Source organism: Lonchura striata, chromosome Z (assembly GCF_046129695.1).
Source record: "Lonchura striata isolate bLonStr1 chromosome Z, bLonStr1.mat, whole genome shotgun sequence".
Classification (NCBI taxonomy): domain Eukaryota; kingdom Metazoa; phylum Chordata; class Aves; order Passeriformes; family Estrildidae; genus Lonchura; species Lonchura striata.
The window spans coordinates 8,572,734-8,579,068 of NC_134642.1; positions in this window are offsets into that span (position 1 = coordinate 8,572,734).

Consider the following 6,335-nt stretch of genomic DNA (forward strand, 5'->3'; position numbering starts at 1 on the left):
ATACAAGTATGACTAGCTTTGGAAAGAAGAAGGTATTGATCGGATTTAAAGATGTCATGAGGGAAAATAAAATGGGCTAATCACCACACAACACATGGGGCAGAAAGTAGGTGAATACAACCTGGTCCCCACTCTTATTTTAACAGCAACTTATCACAAATATTCTCTATTTTAAAAAATAAATCACATTAATGCTAACATGGTACTTTATCATCACTGCTAAATAAATGTATGTAACCTTAAAGATAATTTTACTGACTGCAAAGCAATGGGTTTTTTTGTATTTTGCTGTGAGTCATTGATTCTGTGGTGGACTTATATCACTTTATTTCAGTGGGTTTATGTCAGTGTAAAGGAACAGCTCACAGCTCTTGCTGTTTCACAGTACAATATTTTGTTTTATAGTTCTGAAGTCACTGATTGAGATGAGCTTCTCTGAAAAATAACGTAGCTAAAGCCAGCAGGCACAATCTATTTCAGTGGATCTTAATCACAAATCCCAAATGTCTTGACAAAATCAAGAAAAGTCAAGAAAAGACCACTTAGAGTTTGTTGGAGGTCTGGTATGCCAGAGATCAGCCATCACCCTGTCTGGGGGGAAACTTACTATGCTACCATGGACCATACATGGAAGACAAAGATGTAATTATTTCTAAAATGGGTATTGGAGTTACATGTATTAATTCATATTTTCATGTGTCTTTGTGTAGAAAGAACCAGTTGGAGTGCCAAACACCAGCCATTTGCACTTCCTCAGTTCCAAAGAGGAATTGTATCTGTAGGCTGAGACAAAACAGTTTGGAAGAAACTGAAGACAAAAATAATTTGTTTAACCAGGTTCTCCTAAATAACAGGCTATATCAGCTACTATGTATTTTTCATTACCTCTGTAACCTTCTGACACTTCTGCATTTTTTCATAAAAATCTGTTCCAAATATGGAAATTCTTCTTGTATTGCCCCAGGTGAAGACCAGGAAATGATCATGAGATAATCCTGTGTTGTTTGTCAGATTAGTCACCCTACTGCAAATGTGTCTGACAACTGCTTTGGAAGAGCTGGACATTGCCAGATGTCTGATGGCATAATGTTAAATCAATGGGGTTTGATTTTCTGTGCCTGAAAGTCCAGCACTGTTGGCTCCCTTGGCAGCAGACCCAAGCATGTAAAGGGCTCCAATTTGTGTGTCTTCTTAAATGCAGTGACATCAACCTAAGCCAGCCACAGAGGCTGATATTTCTTCTGTGACAATGGCATATCCTCTAGGTTGACAAGTCAGACTTGTCTTAGTTTTTTTGAAAAGTTTGTCAGAAAATACTCCTAAGGTTGTCCAATGCCACTGTTATTCTGTTCTTTCCTACTTCTTTATTTTTCATTTCTCTCACTCACTTTTTATAAATCAGGGCTGTATTGATCACAATTTCCAAAGGATAGTTAATCACACACATAGAAAGGAAAAGTTGGGACAACTTTTTTTCATAGATTGCAACTTTTCTGTTGCTTGTCAATGAACTCAAGTGTCTAATAAAAATTGCAGGGTTTATAACTATTTCAAGTGGATGAATCATATTCTCTGTTAGAAATAATGGCAGAAATTGTTCATGAAAATGATACTAAAATAGAAAGAAAAAACCTGTGCTCCCACGTTCAGATAGTTCTATAGCTCAGTGACTATAGAGCTGCCTCAATCATTTAGAAAAGACCTGATTGTATTTTCTGAATATATAGAGTTTATTTCTGTCTTTTCAAAATTCACTTTGCTGCTGTCTCTTGGTTTTACCCCAAAGGAAACAAATCGCTTTCCTCAGCATCCCTACAGTCATCTGTTTGGAAAAATTCTAAAAACTCTCACTAAAATAAAAATATTCAGCAGTCATCATTTCAAAACACTGTGCTAGGACAAAAACAGATTTTCTCACTTATTCTTAAGCCCCAGCACTTGTGTGACAGTTTCAGCTTCTTATGTGGTGGAGAGTGGCAAGGGCTTTCCATCATTACAGAGAAGTCTGTCACCTAACTTTTACACCACTGATGCCCATGCAACAAATGTCACCCATAATATAGAGTTTATTTAAGGGAGTCCACAATGGCTTATGAGGCAGTGTAAGAGCAATTAAAAAACACAGCAACAGTCTCTGTCATCTTCTTGAAACAGCTGTGGAAAAAGAACATATTTTTTCTACATATTCATTTATTCTTCCTCTATCTACCACATTAGCATAATGAGCCAAACTTTAAGTTATCTGTAATGTGACCTTACATTTTTTACTGTCATGGTTATGTTGTGAGAATTTTTTATTTTACCGTAGGAAGTGTTGCCAAGACCATGTATTATACCTTTTTTTCTCCTCCTGTCTAAACCTGCCATTAGAGTGCTTAAAATATCTATTTGAATTGCTGGAATTCTCTTGGATTCCCAGAATCTTTGCTCTCAGCTTTCTCTCGTCCTGAAACAGAAGACTTGATTTTGTGAAAGCATATAAATATCTGTAAAGAATATGGTGTTTTAATTAATTTCAGTGTAGGATTTTATGTACTTTCAGAAATGCAGAGCAAGGAATGAAATAACTCACACATATTCAGCCTCTTACCAGATTCAGCAGTCATACTTGACATCTGAGGATTCACAGATTTGTCTTCAAGTCTAGCTAAGTGTAATAATATTGTGTTACAAATTCTTGCTTCTTTTTCAGTTCCAGGACTTGTGCTCTTGGCTGAAAAATGTTCCATCATCAACCATAGGCTCAGTTAGTATACAATCTACTAATTATAGCACTCATTTTCTTAGGAAATTAAAAAGATTAACAAAAACCCCTGAGGCTGAGATGAGCATGCAGTCCAGATTTCCTGATGCTGAATGAGTGTTCCCATCACTACAGGAGTGAATGAAAGGTAAGAGTTTAAAGTCCATTTAAAGTCACACAAATTACCTTTGCATTTCTCCTACATTTCTGACAAAGTTGTAATAATTCATTGATAATGTTGAATGCTGTGACTGTTTTTATTTTAATGTACTTTTTCTAGTGGAAAATATTTGCATTTGTGCACAGGTGACACAGGCTTTTAAAATTATGTCTGCTTGTGAATTTTAAGGCAGGTCATCTTCTTACCCTCAACACTTCACTATACTCTTCAGAGACTTTAAATCATAACTCTGTGGTGCTAAAAAGCATTGACTTTTTTTGAACTGGTATGATTTAACTTTGTCATAAATAATATCACATGGTTTACATAAGGCAAAGTGGTTTTTTTTCTTGTTATGCTGGTTTATTTTGTTCTTCAGGCCAGATTCTAAAGGGCAGGATCATAGTGGAGAGTTACCTGTGCAGAAAAAGACCTAACTGGCTGATTTTTTTTAAGTTAATACCCCATCATAACAACTTCACCTCTTTCAGATGTGAAACTTTAAGTGCTAATTGAAAGGTTTAGTAAATCTTTTTGCTGTTAAAATAGTCATAACAATTGCCCCTTAAAAAAAAATCTCAACCTAAATCTTATTCTTTAGTTGCTTTAAAAATTAAGCATGCATTGTAATAATCACCCTGCCTATAGAGTTGACTTTTGTAGCACACATTATTTGGTAAATGCTTCATCTTTGACAGAGATATTTGAGGAACTGGTAGGAAACTCACAGGGGAAGCACTGGGAGATAAATTTTCTGATGGAATTCATCTGACTAAACTAAATGGAAATGTCTCAAGATTAGAGTTCCACTTTATATAAAGGAATATAAGTACTCACTGAATGTGATTCCTCTCATCTTCATGCAGACACTAAAGTAGTACTGATAGTCATGATCTGCTTCCCCCTGACTGCTGTGACTTGGTAGATGTTTATATAAAATGTTTATAATTAGGTAGGACAAAACCTAGCAACTGCCTTTACAGATAAATCCCACAGGACTGATCCACAGTTCACCAAAGTCCATGTATGGCTGTTTACTCAATTCCCTGGGTCAAAGATCATTCTTTTCTTAATGAAAGATATAATGAAATAAAGAATAAGTGTTGCATTTCTTGAGCTCAGTTGCCAGAATTTTCTCAGAATCCTGGCACAGCTATGGAAATGCATTAGGGATATAAGAAAGTATTTTCTCACATTAGTCATTGGATGTACATTTGGGTATTTGCCAGTTTCATTTCAGAACTTGATTTAGCAAGAGAAAACCAACTAAATAAATTCTTTTTTATTTATTTAGTAAGGGAAAGGACTGTTTTAACATATGGAAGCCTTGGAAACATTCCAGGAAAAGAAAATGTTTGCCTGAAGACAGGCATATACAGACTACACTTCTGAAGTATGGCCTGGGTAGGGATGTGCAACTCTGACTGCTCAAAAAGAATGTACCAATGCATGTCAAAAGGCAGTACTCACTTGTGTTATCAGCAGTGTTACAAATGATTCTGTGTGAACATTATACATGTGGCTCTTGGGTCATGCAGAGCACAGAAGGCCACGGTTTCCACAGACAGAAACAGATGTTCTGTATCACCAAGAAAGTTCTCAGAACATGGCATGGCCAGGGCTCTATGAAGAAATCAGGAAAATACATGCTAGTACCAGCCAAAAAAAAAAACCAAAAAACCCATCTCTTTCAAACCAGCCTGTGTTTTGAATAGTTAAATGTTATTTCCACAAGCAAATTGCTGCAGATTTCTGTACATTTCAACTGTAGATAGTTGAAACCACCAACTGCAAGAAATCTTACAAACCTGAAGACTCTTGAAGGATTACTGTGCTCAGGTAGGCTAGGTCGCACTTCTAGCTGCTGTTTCAGCATTTAATTAACCAAGCATCTTGATCTGGATTTGGAGAAGTGAGAGAAGGTTGTTCATACAGAACTAAAGTCATATTTCATCTTGGTATTGCTGTATTCTTCTGAGAACTCCAGGTCACATATCTTTGAAGACGTTCTTATCATGTTAGTTACAGATTTGTTTTGAGCTCCAGTCAGGGAGCTAATACTGGTTGTAAGAGAACTCTAGAGCCTTTAAATTGAGATACAATCGCTGATAGGAAAAAATAACAAAACCCATCTTATTTTGTTAACAGAATATATACTTGATAGAATAGCTATTAGTTGTAAATAAATACCTTTGTGCAATTTTCCATATCTGATGATAGCTCTCATCAATTTTGTTTCAGGATCACTACACCCCATATGTATCAATAGAATACTGTCTCTATATGAATAATTATTACTTATTAGTGAATGTCGTAAGTGAAATTTTCAGCTGCCTAACTAGAATTTGTAAGCATTTGGCTCCAATTTCAATACAAATTCATGGAGACTGTACAGAAATTCTGTTCCTCATGTTTTTATTAGATAATGTTGCTGCAGTGTTGAGAGAATATTTATGTGGAATGATATGACAAATGTCATCCATCACTACAAATATAGACAAATAAATCATGAAATGTCTTAGCTGTGGGATCAGCAACACTGGAGAATCTCAACATGAAAATTAAGATCTCATCACTAAAAAATGTAAATAGTAAGAAAAAAGCAGTAGAAGATACTTTCCAGGAATAGCCTGGAATAGCCTAAAACAAGTTCAGTACAGTAGCAGAGTAGCCTGTTTTTCTTACTTTCTTGCTCTTTGAGATCAACTACATCCAAAACACAAGATATGAGGGTGAACTGCTCTGCTGAAGCTCTTTTACCTTTCACCTAAAAATCCAAATGTCTGCCTACAAAGTGAACATTTGAAAGACCCAACAACAGTAATGAAACCCCAGGAAAAAAAAAATGTGTGAATTAAAAAAAATACTAATATTTGTATCTTTATAACCTTGATTAAGTCTTTTTATATTTGTATTCATTATGGAGAGTTAGATACTGCAGTCACAATCAGGAAAACAGTTTTACAGGTAAATCTCTATTTCTAGATCATTAAACAACAGAATAATTTGAAGCTTCTTAAATATCCAGTAATGGTATGATCTTACAAAATCTAGTACAGTTTAACCATAACCACAAAAAAAAAAAAAAAATGCAGTGTAGTTTACACTATCAAAGAAACAATGTAAATTTTTCCTCAAAACTGACAGTGACAGAATTTTAACATAATTTTTACAAGTTCCTAAACTTGTACAAGCTGAAAGAAAGTAAATAAGCTGCAAATGATAATCAACATTGACCCTTTTGATATAGCTGATTTAAAATCCTGAGTCTTGTGGATTATTCTGGTTAGGAGGAAACTTAAGTGATGAGTTTCTTAGACAAAAATCTGTCTGTATGCATGAATATTTACCTGAGGATGTGTTAAAAATCACAATTCCTATACTTTACTCTCCAGAGCTCTCTCAGTCATCAGGGAGCCCAAGTGGTGAAAA